The following is an 18,807-nucleotide window of genomic DNA, read 5'->3' on the forward strand; positions in this document are numbered from 1 at the left end:
CTTGTCAATCTGCTTACTTTGGAAAGTTGTATTTTTAAGAATAGTGAGCTGCTTTCTTCTTTTTAAAGAAATGAGTGTGTGTGGGAGCATTAAAAATGCAGTTTTCCATTATGTTTGCCACAGGCAATATTTCTCAATTTGTGCAAGTCAAAAGAAAAGAGAGGCTATTAGTTCTTAGTAGAGCCCAGCTTTCTCTTTGTAGGTTTTCATGTGGTTTAACATACAACACAGATACATGCAAATAAGACAGGTGACTGTGGAATTAAGCATTAATATTCCTTTGACAATAAATGCTGAGAAAGTAAAGTCCATTTAAATAAATGGTACTAATGAAAATGTCTTCTAGAATTTAATGAATCAATAAAATCTACTTTGTAGACGTGGGTGGAGGGTGGGGAACAAAAGGGGTGGTGGGAATAGGATAGAGATTAACCAAAGCCATATGGACTTCTTGGAAAATGGTTACCAGACCCTCAGAAAAAATCTTAAAACAAAAGTCAGCTCTCCTGTTAGGAAAGAATATTCCAGCAATAATTTGCAAGTGGCTATCTGCCCTTTTTCAAAAGCAGCACAACACCTAATTTTCATATTAAGAAGAAAAGCACCAGTTAAGACAGAATACATCTCACCATTCTACCTTTTGAGATTCAAAAGTCACATGTTTGAATAATCTGCTCTTGGCCTCGGGTTTGTCAAGCTTACATCCTAAGAGCAACCACAGGAGGTGTCTACATTTGCCAACACGTTTCGTCTCTTGCAGCCCGCAGTGTCTCAAGACTTAAATTACTGGCAGGTTAAGGTCAAAGCCCCAGATGTAAAACTTGAGAACAAGGTTACGAAGTAAAGGTGGAAGCCTTGGAGAAATTTAAAATATCAGGTGAATAGTAGATACTTTGATAGGTCTCTGGGGCTATTGCTTTTAAAAAAAAAAAACAGAAAAGGAAGAGGGGTGTGTTTCCCACCACATAATAAGGGTAGAACAACGTATTCCATAAGTTAAAACTTGGTTTCAACACCAGGGAACTGTAACAGGGACAAATAATTCGAGTAAAGTTCAGGGCGAGGGAAGCAAAAATAAATTCCAGCTGTGCAGCCTTAGACAAAAGAGAAAATAGGAGGTACCACCCATCGCACCCATTGCTCCCCCTCTCCCCATCTCGCTGCTCCCCCCCTCCCCATCTCGCTGCTCCCTCAGGCAAAGTTCTCACTGCAAATGCTAACTTAAGTACTATTTAAATTCCAGCAGCTAAGCCTCAGTAGATCAATTACTTTTTCTTAGCAACCTCAAATACATGGCTGAGGACAAGTTTCTTTCCACTGTTTTCTAGGAATAAACAAACAGGATGTTATCACGCTTTTGTACACACGTATTTGAAGCGTGAGCAAACTTTTACCTGCTTTTTAAAGCTCACTGACAACAAACTTGCTTCTACCGCTTCCGGAAGAAGGGAATGTTCTGTCCCATACACTTTGATATCTTTCATATCAAGGCATGACCAAAAAAGTAACCTGGATTTCAGAGAATGCTTTTAAAATATCCTCTATAAGAAGCATTTCTAATTCTTTTTAGGGAAAATTCAGTCAGCTTAAATCTCAAATTCTCAATCTAGACTTTTTCTTCTTCCATGATGTGACATAGTCACAGAAAGCCAGATAACATCTAGATATCACTTTAATTGTTAACAAAACCCTAAACATGAGGAAATATAATTAAGTCCTTTATTGGATATTTTACTATTTTTTTAAAAATCACTGAACATCTTTGAACAGTTAGAAAAAATAAGTTTCCTATTATAAACTACTGTTGTAACTATTTTCTGAGACCTAGGCCTGCCTGAGGCCACATTATTGAAATGACTGTCCCATGCCATTAAGGTCAAATAATTCTTTCTCGCTTGTTTGTGGTGATTTTGGTGAATTTCGCCTGCTATACCAGATAGGTATAATCTGACAAAAGAAAACAGATAAGCATAATGATTCACTTACAAAAACTCTTCTTTAGCTAGAAGCCACATTAATAACGGTAATAACAACAAAAACAAAAACTCAGACAAAAGGCAGAATTCCTAGAATCCCAGAGAGGAACTATTTACATTATTCCTTCTCCACAGGCTCCTCGTGCCACCTCTGTGACATGCTAGTGGGGTGACTGTTAACCGGTAATCAGTGAAAGCCACAAATCCCATTACACATTTGTACAGTTTTCACAGAAACAATGTCGTTATCATATAGCACTAATGTAGCATGACAGTAAATTACTAATAAATCATCACGTTAATACAATTCAAAGAAGCTCCTAGAAAAAAGTTAATAATATTTCTTTGAACCTTTCATAACCACTTTCATCCTTATCCTCCTTGGTGCGGGGCCTTGGAAGGGACAGGGTTTAGTGGTTTGAGTGCATGCATAATGATGGTCTGAACTTTCTCCCTGGTTCACCCATTCTGACTTATTCTGTGCTTTTCAGTCAGCTGTTTAGCCCACCTAGGCCTCAGTTCCCTGTGAGCTTCCCCTCTTGAGAAAATTTAACTATGCCCTCCTTGAGAGGGGCTGTAAACTTTTATACTGCACTTGGACACCCAAGTGACTGATCCCTATAGATCTAGAATATCATTTCACTCCTCCACAGATTGATACCATCAGCTCTGTCAGCATTGCTCCCTCTGCAATGCCATTTCCCTAAGGAAGCAGTCTCTTTGAGTACAAATTTATAGGAAGGGGAGGGGTCAGGTTATAGATAGTCATGATAAAAAGTTACTTATGAGTCCTAAGGAAAACGAGGGGGACAAGTATGACCCTTTATTTCTAGCCTAAATTAGAAAAACTGGATTCTACCAGTCTTCTGTGGGGAGTGGGGAGTGGGGGTGAAGGGGTTTATGTGCACATGTGCACTGAGGCTGGGGTGAGAGTTTAGAGAATTAGAAAGGGCATTGGAAGACCTTAGTCCTTTTGAAAATCATGCTAAGATTTTGAGTTCTTTTTTCAACCCATTTTTAGAGTGTGAGAGCACGCTGTTATATTAGAGGGACATTGACTAAAGACGAGAATGTAAATGCTGCAGAGAAGCAACCAGGCTGGGCATTGAGACTGCCTTTGCAGCTGCAAAGACTGTGCTATAGCAATGGCACTAACTAACACCAGCACGGAGGTGGATGCAAACACTGCACCATGCCCGTACCAGTCTATGGATATTGTGCTGCTGCAAATGGTTCCTATTCCTGTCTTCAATATTCATTTGCATCATATTTGGGTAAATATCTATTTACACAAATCAATTATTTCTTTGGCTGTTCTTCTAAGCCCGTAGGCCAAGCTCTCCCCAGTGTCTGCCATTTCTGGTGGTAAGGTAAGTACGTAGGCAGCAGCAGCCATTTGTTTGGGCAGCAGGCCCCTAATGGGACCCTAGAGGCTTGAACAAACTAACGTTCTCTCTTCAGAAGGCTAAGTTCTACCAAGGAGGGAGTCATTTAGGTGCCATGATTGCACATTTTGTTTCACACCCAAAATGCTTTCCTTGATGAAGTTTTATGTGACAGATCTAATCAAATCAAAGCTAATGACAGGAACTAAATTCCAGTTTGTCTCTGAGTAGGACCATTTCCAGTAAAGTTAACGGCTGTGCATTGCAGGGCATCAGACCCCCACGGAACAGCAGCCAGGGTCTCTCATAACCTGCCCCAACTTTGATTTCCTTCTTTATCTCTCCTACCCTTTTCCTTCCTTTAATACACATTAATAGCTAATCCCAACAATATTTCCTCCCAGAACCTCCCTGTCTTCCATTTCTCGTGTGACCTTTCCTTTGCCTCTCAAAATCCCAGCTCCCTCCGGCCACTTGAGATGTTTCCCCATTTGTCCAACACAAAAACCCTCTTCTGGGTCCTTACATGGATCTGTTTCTATCCTCCTAATAGCACAAACCCCATTCTGTTTTGTCTCAGTGCTGGCTGTTATATCACATCCCTGTTACCGGAGTCGTGAATTCTCTGCGGGCAGGAGCTGTGCTGGGTTCTCAGTTCTGGGGAGTCCACTGCTTTGTTCGTAACATGTGTTCAACACAGATTTGCAGAATGAGGCTGGAGGTAACAAAAATCTGTGTAACCGCCAAGTGATTTGCAGACCAAACATGAACAAAAACTCAGGATTAGAATAAAAAAGAAAAATGAAGAGAGAAGGGTCAAGGAAATTGGGGAAAAAAAAAAAAAAATTCCCCTTTCCTAGAAGGCTCCTCTCCTCTCTCTGCTGGCTCCTTCTGATGGAATGATCTTGGAAACTGTGACCTAACAGCCCAAGCCAGGAGAAGCATACAAAATTCAAGCAGGTATTATCTTTGAATCTGTGAATGTGGTCCAAGATCCAAGAAGCAAATGAAAGGAAGGTGGGCATCTTTAGAGCCAAAGATTCGCAGAATCTCCTCAAATGATTAGCCTGGGTATGGTGAGCAGGCCTCTCCAGTAAACAGGAGAATAAAGTCAAGGTGATGCTGGAATCTGGGTGACCACAGGCTGCTGTTTTTTTTTTTTTTTTGATGAGGAAGATTGGCCCTGAGCTAACATCTGTTGCCCATCTTCTTCTTTTTGCTGAGGAAGATTGGCTCTGAGCTAACATCTGTGCCCATCTTCCTCTATTTTGCGTGTGGGATGCCACCACAGCACGGCTTGATGAGCGGTGCATTGATCTGTGCCCAGGATTCAAACCTGCAAAACCCGGGCCACCAAAGCAGAGTGCGAACTTGACCACTATGCCACCAGGACGGCCCTCCACAGGCTTCTTTAAGTAGGGAGAGACAAGTGATGCTGGGGCCATCATGATCAGAGGTAAGACTGAAGCCATCCTGCTGAAATCCCCAAGTCATTAAGAAGCCCTGGTAAGTTAAGGTACCTCTAATGTTAAATGAGAACGTAACCCCAAACTGTATTTTAGCCACAACTGAGTTTAAAACCCAAGTACGTATAGGCATTTTCAAGAGAATCAAAGCCATAAAGCTAGTATTTTGGGGGTTAAAAAAAACATCTGAGAATGTGGAACCTTAATACTTTCAAAAGGTAGGAAAATGATGGCCATTTAGAGTAACAGATCAGACATGTAATTCCAATTTAAAATATGTAATAGGACAATTGATTTAGACTTGTGAAATCTTAGCTTCACATACAATTTTAAAACACTGAAGAGAACTAAAACTTCATCATATTTTTAAGTTTAAATTATTATGATGGTAAGAATTATTTAAGTACCCGGGAAGGTTTTACAGTCAAACAATTTAAGTACTTAAAAAGAAAAAAGAATATATTAAATCTTTAACGGTTAAAGGATTTTAATTAACCAGGTAAATGGAGCCAAATATTTAAATTTACTAGTCTTATACGTAGAATAATAAGATGTATAAACTAATTTGAATAGGCTAAATTTGAAGATTTTAAAAATTATTTTTTAATGTGTTACTTTAATAACTCAAACCTCAAATTTTAAATCCAAACTAACCCTTTAAATAATCTTTCCTATGGACAAAAACTATCCTCTGTGCACCAAAACTTCATATTGATACTTCCTTTCAGGTCACGGCTCAAATGCTGCCTCCTCAGAGAGGCCTTCCATGATCACCCAATTGAAAGCTGTCGTCCTCTACTCTCCATATTTCTCTGTCACCTCATCTAGCCCCTTTTATAGGTCCGAGTATAATTGGCAGTTAGATTTGTTTGTTTCCTGGTTTATTGTCTATTTCCCAATTAAACTATAAGCTTCAGAGGCAAGAACCGTTCTTTAATTCTCCACGGTGTTTCCAAAACCTAGCATAGTGCTTAGCACAAAATAGGCACACACAAAATATTTTTGAAGGAATCAATAAATGAATGAAGTAAAAACTGAATGAGCCAGAAATATTTCAGTCTACATATTACAAAAAATAATCAAAGGGACCAAGGTGTTCTAGAAACCTGAGATCTTCATAGATTGATCGGCTATGTTTTTCACTCTCTGTGAATATTACTTTTATATTTCCTCTTGCTAAAATGCCGAGCAATCTCATAGCTAGATGAAAACTTTGCCCATGTTATTGCTGCAGCAAACTTTTTGAGAGATTTGTTTACTATTTGACTTGCCAGAAACCTTAGTTTAGCACGCAAATAATGCACAGATGGTATCAAGATGGATAATAAAAGGTTGATAAATTACATTTATAACTATAACATGAAGTATATCAAATAAACCAATGATGTATTTTTCAGGAGTTTCTAGTACTTGAAAAGTCCACAGAATGGAGAAAAGGATAGTTATACTTCAAAATATGTTCCTATTCCTTAAGAAATTTGTGAAGCCTGCATAAAAATACAAGCATTCTATCCACTAGCCATGAAACTAATACCAATGTGCTATTTAAGTTTTAAGGAAACATTTATGTTTCGATGCTGACTCTACATGTCGTATAAATAGGAAAATTTTTTTGTACAGCCTGGCATTTTGGGCAAAAAATTCATTCTATTTTTCTTCTGCTTAGCGGAAGAAAAAGTACGTACTCTTGGGTCAACTTATCTTTTTAATCTAAGAGGTGTCAGTTGAAATTGGCTTGAAGTTTGCTAATTACAAAACTCAACAGGGGTTTTTCCTTATTTGGTATAACTCATATTTCTATTCATTAACCCCAGTTTTAAAAAGATTAAAAAGTATGAATAGAAACAACTCAGAAGTTTGAAAAACAGCCTCTCCCTGTGATACCTTTAGATACTTCAAGAGCAAACTTTCCCCCAAACTATCTAAATTACAAATCTTTTGTGGTTGCAGGAGGAGGCGGTAAAATTTATACATTTTGAACTTCCCAATACACAGTGCTGCAGGGAGATGAGAAATCAGTCGATTTTTTTTCATTCTATATATTGGGAAAATTTATGTCAACCTGAGTTACGAGGAAATCGGGGTTCTGAAGGGCAATCCTGCTAGCTGCTTTTCGTGGGGCCAAGCCATTGGGCTCAGATGCTTTCATTCTGGTGAAAAGATCATTACCAGGCGACTCCGGGGAAGTTGGCCCTCCTGTAAGTGCGCTCCTTTGTTATGAATATGGAACAGATGGAGCCAAATCTATCTGCTCCATAGGAACAAAAACACTTACAACCCAGCTCTCTCTATTAAAGACTCTACTTAGCTCCTTTATACCATCGGCTTTCTGTGCACTGCTGTGAGGTTTTGACTTGATAGAAAAAGGCACTTCATAAAAGCAACAGTTCTTACTCTTAAACCAAAGTGGCCTAAGAACTAAAGAAGATGAATACATGGTTTCACCCACAGGACTCCTTGGAGATATGCAGATATTCAATTAGGTGTGTGCGCGCGCGCACGTGTGTGTGTGTGTGTGTGTGTGTGTGTGTGTGTGTGAAGAAGACTGTATTCAATTCTGGTAAATGTCTGCATTAAAACAACATGAAAATATAGAGGAGAGCAATGAAGATGTCATGTTTCTCATTACGAGGATGGCATCTAATTGCTCTAGCATAATAAAATGCCAGGATTTAATTTTGTACATATGTCTGTAAGGCTAGCGAGGGCTGTCTTGTACAAAAAATATGACTGCAAGACAAAATCATGAGGGTAAATATAATTAGTAATTAGGACCATACCACTAAACAAAGGCTATATGATGCTTCCTCACTATGAAAAATAGTAATAATTACGTTCAGTATCATGCCAATTTGCTTTTATAATCTAAAAGATGTAAACGCTGCAGGTAAAACCAATGCATGCACTGATTTATCAAGCTGATAGGCCAAAACACATCCAAAGGCCATACCTACGATGTGTGTGTTGACAGCTAGGTAAGTCTCTCAGGCTTCTGGGTGTGAATGCACGCTGTATATGCACCTCCCCCTGAGAGCAACAGGGGGAAAGGAGTGTCTGCCTTATTTCATTACATTTATTATACTGATACATTTAAAGTCTGGCTGCCTCTTCGGAGATAATTGAAAAAAGAAATTCTGTGGCAGGGTGCTTTGATTCTGACTAAATCAAGTCTTCGGGCAAATTTCCTCCTGCCAGTGGAAGCACAGCTTGCCTGAAGTCGTAACCTTTGTTGGAGGAAAGGAACTGGCCTTGAAGCAGATCATGAAGCAGATGTTTTATGCCAAATCAGAGTCTGGGGATACATAGGCTACTGCAAATAAAACTCTTCTTCTGTCTGTTCAATCATTTCAATTCCCTGCAGTGTGAAATATGAACTTGCCAACAAATGGCCAGCGTGCTGTGCCTCGCAGCAGGGGGGAAAGTGCCACAGCTGTGCCAGAGACTGGAAAACTCGAGACGCGCATGACATGTTCATTAGTTCTCCTGTACAGCCAGGGCCTGAACCAGGCCATTCTCCAGAACCCTACTCAGGGCAGGAGCCGGGACTGCTTACTGCACCCAAGAGTGAAAGACAGGATTTCTACCACAAAGAGACACACAATGTGCAGTGATCTCTTGGGTGACCCCAGAAGGTTAGTCTTTAAAACAAGAAACCAAAGAGCAGATCTTCTCTGGGTATGAACAGATTGAAAAAACATGTCTGCCAATGATCGCAGCTTTTTTCTGACTTTATTAGTAGCCTGCTTTGTGAGCAATAAAAAAATGAAATAATGAAATATACTTTGAGTCTCAAAGCATCTATAAGAGATTGACACGGCCCAGCGAAGAAATATCAGAAAGATATCTTGTCTTTATCAGAAAGATGGAATTGTGGAAACTGTCAGGCTCACCTGTTGCAAGCAAAGGTAACACTAGTCCCTTCTAGAGCACTGGTCTTCTAGTTTATTCCATATTGCTATTTCCCAATAATAAAACAGTTAATTTATCTAAATTACAGAAAAGTAAAATTAGACTAACAAGTTTCAGTTTGAGGCCCTTTGCATCATATTGAATATACATATTCACACATACCCTTATAGCTGTAATCCTAGATTATAAATATCCCATATTCAGTTCTATTGCAAGATTTTTCAAAGGTTATTCACATGTTTTCTAGTGCCACATTCTTTCAAGTTTTAATCATGAGCTCCTTAAATAGCAGTCATTTGCATCTGTAAACATTCCCTTGCAATAGTATTTAGCAGTATATTCTCTTTGTGCAGAGCTATTTTAAAAAGAAAATAAACCTTAATATGGAATAACAATCAAGCATAGGCATAAAAAGATAAATTAGAGGCTTGAGAAGCCACTGTAACCCCTTTATGCAACTTCTGAAAAAATGTTTGAAGTTTCTCAATCTTAAAATAGCCTAGAATCACACTGTTTATTTTGGATGATGGATTATAGGAATACTACTCATATACTCCAAAGCATGACCTAAATCATAAGGACATTTTCAAGAAATGAAATGAGTTTGAAATAATTTACTATTTTGAAATGAGGCCAAATAAGTACACATGGCTCAAGCTTGAAATGATAGACCATTATCACAACTAATGGCCGAGTTCTCATTAGTGTAGCATTTCTAAATGAATGCGGTAGTCAATAAATCTGTCGCTGAATGGTTACAAATGATTGTTTTAAGGGATTAATAACAAGACCTATGTTTTTATTTTAGGATTCTTTTGGCACCAATTACTCTAGAATATTATTTCTCCATAATGTTTTTTTTTCTATTTAACTTGACCAAATACAAATTAGAAACATGAAATTATTTCTTAATTGATATGGAGCTTGGTGGGAGGGAACTTCATTTCAGGATGCATAATAATATTATTATTATTATAATAGCTGCCATTTATCTACTATTTCTATGCACCAAGCACTGTGCCCGGTTTATTAAATTTAATCCTCAGAACAGTTCTGTAAGGCAGGTATTATCCTCATTTTAGAGACGAGGAAACTGCGGCTTAGAGGGATAAGCAGTTAGCCGATGACATATGTAGCTAGTGTATGGCAGAACGGATATTCAAATCCAAGGTCTTTCTGATGCCAAAACTATACAACCTCAGTTTATAGTATAAATCAGACTTGCCTTCGTGAGTGCCCTACTTCAAATATTTGTTTCATAATTTCCCAGAAGCTCTTAAAAGTTCTTCCAAAAAAGTCTGGGGGTAGGTTAAAACTTGGTAGAACTTGACTGTGTAATCTTAGGCATTTGCGGTAGGTTTCAGGAAGAAAACGGAGTGGAGGTTTTGCATGCAGAGACATGCCCTATGCATATGTCCTAATCAGGTGCACGTCAAGAAACAGCCTTTTAATATTATTACTGTAACTGATGTACTCCTAAGTACCCGTATGCACTCCTGTAGTAGGAAATATGAAACAAAACACAGTAACCCAAAGTTCCAGAAAGAAAACCGGGAAAAATTGGCAGCATCCTTAGTACACACTCCCCTGTGAAAGGAGAGATTTCTCAGCCTGGCACTGCTGTCTCTGACCTCATGGCATCCCTTGGGATTTGGGCAGCTCTTGCCTGCTCCCACCCCTTTGGTGCCTTAGCCTTGGCCTGGAGGAGAAGTAAATTAGCTGACAATGTTGTGGCACAAGAACCAAAATTAACATGTAAAGCAGAAATTCCTCTTCTCCAAGACCCAAATGAGAGGGCTCTGTCTGGGGGAGGGGGCTGCTGAGCCCAACGCCACTTACCTATTTACATATAGACAGTCAAGGGCCTTTCCTGATCCCTCAGAAAATAACAGATGCAGCAGATTCACTAATTTTTACCTTAAATTCAATAAGGATATGGGTTCATTAACGAGTGTGACCTTGTATCTTTCTATTTTTTTCTTTTTCTCTTGCAATGTAGGTATTTGATCCATGAGTGTCCTCCTCAACAGCACATGTAACATTTTTCTGCACTATTTTCCAAAAATTCTTCTCCTTAATGGACTGAATCCAATGGATCCCATCCAGCCAGAGAAACAAAGGATTCTGCTCCATTCTGGACAAATAGACAAGAGTCCAGAGTGATCCTGCTAGAACCTAAGTCAGATCATGTTACTCCTCTGCTCAAAACCCTCCAACAGCTCCCATCTCACTCAGAGTGAAATCCTGGATCATTACCATGGTCTACCATGACCCCGCCCTCCCAGTCCATCACACACACTTACACACATTTACAGAGCTTCCCCTCCCCCACCCCATTCATCCTGCTCCAACCATGTGGGCACGCAACTCTCCTCAGGCCCTTGGCATTTTTCTGTTCCCTCTGCCTGGAAAACTCTTTTGCCAGATAGACATATGGCTTACTTCCTCACTTCTTTTAGGTCCCTCCTTAAGTGTTAATTATCAGAAAGGCCTTTCCTGATCACTCTCACACACTCTCTCTCTATCACTCTATATAATTATATAATTATATTGATCACCCTATATTCTATAAAATTATATAGATAGATCACCCTATATATATTTAAATATATTGATATATATTATACTATATATAAAATAGCAATTTCTCTACCTTTATGTTCTCTATTCTCCTTACTGTTTTATTTTTTCCATCATAGCATTTACCAATTACCTGACATATTTCATATTTATTTATTTGCTTGTTTATCTCCCTCCCCACCCCCTACTCCCCAGTAGAGTGTAGGCTCTATTAAAGCAGGCTTTTGCCTAATTTTTTTTCTCAACTGTATTCACAGAGTTTAAAATACTATCTGGCCAGCAGTATGCACCAATAAATAGCTGTTGAATGAAGGAAGGAAAGGATAAATGAATGAAAGACAAGGTCACCCCAAGAAAATGCTTGTTTGCTCACTGATCTACTATAAATGCCCACAAAATCACAAGCTTGGAGTAGAAAAAGTAAAATAAAAAAGACAATAACTCAGCAGGCATGAGAGTTTCCTGCAATGTAAGTAGGTCCTTAAGCCAGCTAGAAATGTGAATAAATGACTTATTTTTCAAGATAGAGTGAGTTTTTTCCCCCCACATTCAATTAAGATGCACTAAAACATATTTGGATAAAACAAAATGATTTTAAAGTACTTTTGAAAGAGTTTCTACTAATAACGTGGTGGTTGTTTTCAAGGCATTGAAAACATTGTGAAGGGTGAAGGCAGATGATGGCAAAACATCAGCCAGGTATCGAGTCCAAGAAGGAGGGCATGTTTTCACCGGTGGCCTTTATTTGGAGCAACGCTGAGCAGCAGCAGCAGCCCTGAGAAGCCGGAAAATGCATAAGGGGTGACGTAGACCTGGAGGGGAAGCTCATCACCACCATAATCAACAGCTAAACATTGGGCACTTTTGTATCCTTACACGAACCTGTAAGCTTAAATCACACTGAATCACAAAATTCAAGGTCGTGAACATTGGGGACCATCTAGTTCAGTCTCCTCATTTTACAAGTGTAAGAAACTGACTTCACCATCTGAGACAGGCCAAGGAACCTGCCAAAGTTCATCTCACTCAGGAGAAGGATATTGAATAGGCTGATCTGGCCCAGGGATGTTTATTGAAAGAAAAGAGAAGTGTTCACTCAAACTACCTTGGACAGAACTAGGGCAAAGAAATCATCCCCAAAGCTTCTCTTAAATACAAAGAACCAAATTATTAGGAATTAAATATTTAATGAATTTATAGTATAGCTAATTCTGCTAAAATTTATGAAATAGTTTAGTTGAACTTTTTATTTGCTGAACATATTCTTTAGAGTGCATGTAAAATCAATGTGTATAATACATTTATGTCCCTTTTATAGAAAAGAGTATAATTTTACTATTTTAAATAACTGTGGAAGGTTATGGCTACTGCGTCTTTGCCTCTGACACGGGGTCGGTCATAGCTATGATTTATTTTTTCACAAATATATAGTCAGAGACACGGTCTCAATTAAGATATTACTCCTGGAGGAAAATGGGAGGCACTTTACAACTCTCTGCTTTATGATTCTATTTCCAGAAAGCACAGTGGTGAAAAGTGGGAGCTGTCTGTGACACTAATTTAAAAAACGAATGAAGTTATAGAACTGTTATTTCTCATAAGTAGCTACCAGCCCCGAATCTCTGCATAGTATAATACTGTATTATATGTGTACAACTTTAGCCACGGCCAGAGCTGCTGCCGCAACCTGCCCTCAGCAATACAACACACACACCTACCGCCCCCCGCCCCCGTCCCTGCCACCACCGCTGCCATCTTACTAAGGAAGAGTTTCTAAAATTTTATCTCAATTCTTGGGCATTAAGAATTTCATCCCACTGTCAAAGAAATGTGCTTCCCACTCACCTACGGCTATCTTTTCAAAAATTTCACCTATTTTTGGTCCTTCCAACAATTTTGATCCTGAAAAGTATATATAAACTGGATTTTTAGAAATCAAATAATTTTTAAAATGCTCTAGGGCTATTGAAAAGAATTCCATTTCTGTAAATGGAATGATCACTCTGCAATTTATCTTTTGTAAAATTCTAATTTTCATACGTCATGCTTGTTTAAAATGATATAGACCTGTTTAGATTTCCTCAAGGGGATAAAATCAACATTAATTATTTCTTTCTACCCCATTTCAGTTAAAAACTTCCCCTAGAAGAGAAAGTAGAATTTTAAACATACTTAGCAGTGTCTGCTTTGTCATTTTCCTTAAATCTACACAGATCAGGGCCGGCCCCGAAGCTTAGCAGTTAAGTGCTTGCGCTCCGCTGCTGGCAGCCCCGGGTTCGCATCCTGGGCGCGCACCGACGCACTGCTTCACCACGTCCCACATACAGCAACTAGAAGGATGTGCAACTACGACATACAATTATCTACTGGGGCTTTGAGGGGAAAAATAAATAAATAAATAAATAAAATTATTAAAAAAAAAAGTTGGCAAGTTGCTTTAAAAAATCTACACAGATCAGAAATTCCAGAAAGGAGGAATCCTCACTGTCTCAGCCTTGGTGGGCTCCTTGGAATCCCCTGGACTCTCACACAGGTAGATCGTTCCGTACTTTATCCATCCTCCCTTCCCTTCCTTGTGCCACATATTTACAGTAAGAAAGCAGAGACACGGTCCATGCCCTCAGGACCTTACATTTTAGAGAATAAGATACAAAATTTGGAATTATCATTATCGTTCTGAAGGAAGAAGCAAGGGGTTTGACAGATAGAGGTTGGAGGCTCTGTATGGGATGGGTCCTTTGAACCAAAAGACCTAGTCCAAGATGCTAAGTTCTATCTCTAACTTGGGCACAAAGACATTAAAAGCCCTCCAATGGGGCAGGTTTAATTAGGGCCTTTTGGCAATCTGGATACACTTGCTAATCTTAAGGTACCAGTCACGAGGCAGTTAAAAAGCATTTATTGAATATCTACGCCATGTTTGCCCTAGGAATTGAACTCACAGGAGCAGGGACTGCCTCATCATTCGTTTTTGGATTGCCAATGCAAGAAGCCCCTAGAGAGCTACATCCTAGGATAGCTTCCAAAGATGTCAAGGCTTTGGGGGTCCTTTGGGCCCAGTAGTCAGAACCTAACAATTCAAAGCGCCAAGGGCACTTTCCACACAGGCCTGTGGGGGAGCAGAAGGACTCATGAGGGTGCAGTGGGGACAATGCCTGGGAGCAGCTATGAAGGAGGCTTGAGGGCTTTTGTAGAGCAATGAGATGCCAGATGAAAAGACTATTCCATAGTCTTTTCTATGGACTGCAAAACTGGCTAGTTATTGATGGGAAAAATAGCATTATACTGTTCAGGACCAATTTTGAAGGTATATTAGTGAGTGCTTAACTTCCTGTAGTCTCCAGCTTAGTCATTCTTGAGGTATTCCTTAATATTTTCATCAGAGGATGTGAGATGGATTTGAGAATGGGTTTACAAGCAAAATTATTTGGGTGGGTTAAGTAGTCCTTGAAGACAACTAGTGAAATGGTCCATTAAAGTGGGATGAAGTTCAATAAAAAAGATAAAGAACAGAAGAATGGCAGACTAAGCACAGGTATGTCTCAGGGAAAACAAAACCCACAGCAGACAACAAATTGAATGTGTGTCCTAGTGGTCTACTTATTTATCAGATCTATCCAAAGTGCTGTTTTCATGTTTTGGATCTACATTTAAAATAAGACTGCAGAAAAGTGACAAAAATTATTTTAAAAATTTAAAACAGCTCTTGTAGGAACAGTTAGAAGAATGTAAGTGGCATAATTCACTACAAACACACGAATCCTTGAAGGAAGAGACAACTAGCCTGTATTTGTTGCTCATCTCAAAAGAGGATTAGATGCAAGGATGTGGGTTCAACTATACAGAAAGTCTGGTTACGCTGACTAGATAGAGAGGGCTGGGTGATGAATGGCATTAAAACGGATTTCACATTTTTCATGACTAGGAGAATTATATACTTAGTATATTTTAAAACTGAATGGGATTTTATAAATGATCTAACCTCATCCCATGGAAGCCAGGTCCCTCAAGATGCTCCAATGAAAAAAGGGTTCCAAAGTCTAACAAGTTTGGTGAATAGTACATATAGTATCCCTCTCTTTGGAGAGTTACAACGCACAGTATCACATTTAAGGCCCCAAGAAGTCTTGCTGGGGGGAAAAACACTTTAACCCCAAATTTTCCAAACTTAAACTTGATGTCAGAAATTGTAATATCTTAATAATTTTCTTGTTCCTTGGAACTCCCCAATCTGGCCCAACCTCCTCATTTTACATTTAAGAAATAGACTCAGTTATACGACTGATCCCAAGTCTAACTAGAGTTGGGCAGTGGCAGAAATGGGACTTAACCCATTCCACTGCATTTCTTATATTTTGTTGTTCAATGAAATAAAGCTGGAAATCAATAAATAGAATGTTTTCATTATTTGTCTGGAGTCTTTGCTTTTTCATATTATCTCCATTAAAGGACAGAAAAACAATTAAATATGAGAGAAATCCTAACTGAAAATATGAGTCACATTCTTTAATTTGTTGGACACAGTAAAGCCTGCAAAAATACTAGACAAATATAAAATATTACTGTACAACAAACAAGAAATATGAAGGTTAAATTGATACTCTGCCCCTCTTGCACTTAAAGGATTACTACATAGATTTTCTCTTTGTTTTGAACAATTCCACATATTCTACGCTACTGTTCATCAATGAAATACATCCTTGTTTTGGCCTGTGGTTGTTTTGCTTGTTCAGCATCACTGCCTATCTTCCTCAGGCTAAAACCCAAACAACAACAAAAACTTTGACGAACTCCTCTTTCCTCATTCCATGCAGTCTTGGTGACACTGTCAATCAAGGTGCTCTTTATTCTTTCCAAAAGACAGGCATATATGCCAATCAATTCCTTCTCCTAGGAACTTGCATCCTGAGTAGAGTGACACAAAGAATGCAGAAGTGTTAGAGCTGAGAAAATCGAATGGCTGGGTCTTAACGAGAAAATTCTAATTATCCACTTGTTTCCATGTTCTAGATCTCTAGCACTGCCTTGGTTCCTGTCCATCCTGAGGTCTTTAGTTAAAAGAATTGATCTCTCTAGTACAGAAAAAGTTTCTTTTTTTCTTTGTTTAAGTTAGCTAGCATTGATAAATATTGTTTACAAGTGGAGAACCTTAACAAATATTGTACTTATCTTTGGAGTACTTTGCAAATGGATGGGGAACCATCAAATGTTCATAATTTTTATACGGGTCACACAGTTGGTACTGAATTATTCCAGAAAGAAAGTTGACATAACAATGAAAAGTAATATTACTGTGATGGTTGCATAGTTCAGATTGAATTGTGAAGAGATACACCATTTGTCTAAGGTAAAGAAAAAAAAAGAAAAATAATATTAAAGTAATTTAAGGATAATGGGTAAAAGCATAGCTGCTAAAATACCAGGATTAGATAGGCATTTTGCTTATTTTATCTATAAACAAGGCTTGCCAAAATGTAAAAAAATATGGGTTGGGTGATATCAACCTTGGGCTGCTCATTGATTAATCTCTTCCTGATGGTAGAAAGTATTATACTATCTGTGTCTTCACTGTATACTTTTCTCAGGGAGGTGACAAACCGCTTTTCAGTGACACCTTGAACTAAAGTGGAATGTACAGTAAAATACAGATTTCCTCAAATGAATTGCCAAAACCATTAATCTTTATCTAAGGAGCCATAATAACAGTTTGTTCTCAGTAGCAGGTGGGGGAGGGAGAGAAAATGTCTTCCAGAAAGCACTTTGGCAGTCAATCTGGTTGATAATAAAACTTGATGAAACATCTGTGATTAATATTAATTCTAATTCTCCCTTTAATGGATAATTGTGAAAAAGATAATTTATCCCATTTCGTTTAGACTACAGCTGAGTTTTTCAATTTAGGAAAAGAATATTTCTCCATGTTTCTCAGGTATGAGGCTCTATGGGGAAAAAAACGGGTGCACAAAACCTACCAATGGTAAAGCAGTTTTCTAGTTAGCCCTGGAAAATATTTTGTACAAATTCAACTGACCACCGCAGACTTGGATGTGACCCAAAGAATGGTTCTCTAAGCGACAGACTGGTATTTTTGCATCTTCACCATTGTAGAACATTCTAAATGAACCACAGAGAACTGACAATATATTTTGGTCATATTTTTTCTGCAAAGAGTGTGAGAAATGTGCCTTTGTGAGTAAATGACAGTAAGCTATTTCTGCCCACCAGTGTATTTCAAACTAGTTGATGATAGGAACTATTTTTGACACATGCAAATGTATAATTTAAAGTACCCATAAAAATTTGTCATAGAAGCTACCATTAATTTTGACAGAAAGTAGGAAAGTAACTAATTGCCTTTCAAATATCAATATTAAGAATACCATTCATTAAACTAGCACTTTAACTCATTTATACACAGAAAACTTGAGGCATGGATTGAAGCCTCTTGCCCAAATTAACACATCTAATAAGTGATGGAGTCAAGATCCAGATCTCCTCATTCTCATCCCATCTACTTTTCTAAACTTAATAATATTTTAAAAAGGGACCATTTAAATAATGGTCTTATTTTCTAGGAATCAGGACATAGCATATGGTTAAAAACATGATTGCTGTCTAACCCAATATATAAGTAAATAGTGATTAAGTATATATCACTGTTGACCTTTAATCATAACCAAATCATGGCTCCGTTTAGATATACTCCTTTTTCATCAGACTCTAACTAAACATCGGGGAGAAGAAAACATAAACTGACAAGCAAAAAGGTCACAGACAGTAGGCACCCACTTCTTCAACGTACCTTCCAAAACCCTCAAGGTACATAAATAGAATATTACAGAAACTCCTCACTACTTTTTCCTTTCTCCTCAAGTACACATTTTCCTTCTAAACTGTTGGTCCAAAATGAATATTTCTTCCCACTTGATGTCTTGCCTTTTTCCTTTTTATCTTTTTGTGGCTTTCTGATTCTTATCCTCACTTACACAGCTTACCACTTTGTAAAGGGAATTCATTTTATAACAAAAATTTAAAAAATTGTTTAAGAGATACAAAAACCCCAAAGGGTTATCTTTGTTCTTGTAATGAGTGGTTCTTGTTTGCACTAGCCTGGTGAAATTGTAGCTTATTTAGGGGTGAAGCAAATGATACATTCACTTGGTGAGGCAGAAGGAAGGATTTTTTACAACCATTGACCATGGTGAATGAGCTGACTCCTGGAATCTTAGTCTATCTTAGTTTTCCTCTTAGACTAGCTTGGTCTCGCTCTCACCTGAGTTCCCTGGGTTATACAAACACTCACATAACAGAGATTGCCTTTTCTCAACACCGATGCTGCTGTTCTATTCACTCAGATCCTCCAGTATCCACTTTTTCCATGTCTGGAATTCAGACTCATCTATCCCACTTTTAGCCAATGTTCCCAAAGTGTGGTAGGAAGATCACCTGCCAGAGAAATTGCTGGAGAGCTCGTTGAACATGAAGATCCTT

The 18,807-nt window shown here is 38.4% G+C and overlaps 1 protein-coding gene and 1 non-coding gene across 4 annotated transcripts in view; one reads left to right on the forward strand and one right to left on the reverse strand.

The window, feature by feature from the left end:
- EFNA5 (ephrin A5) overlaps nt 1–18,807 on the reverse strand; it is a 275,446-nt gene that overhangs the window by 14,746 nt on the left and 241,893 nt on the right. The gene's annotated exons all lie outside the window — the stretch shown is intronic.
- Nucleotides 16,605–16,669, forward strand: LOC131410596 (small nucleolar RNA SNORD77). The gene has a single exon (XR_009221353.1). It is a non-coding gene; the product is annotated as a small nucleolar RNA SNORD77 (small nucleolar RNA).

This window comes from Diceros bicornis, chromosome 1 (assembly GCF_020826845.1).
Source record: "Diceros bicornis minor isolate mBicDic1 chromosome 1, mDicBic1.mat.cur, whole genome shotgun sequence".
Taxonomy (NCBI): domain Eukaryota; kingdom Metazoa; phylum Chordata; class Mammalia; order Perissodactyla; family Rhinocerotidae; genus Diceros; species Diceros bicornis.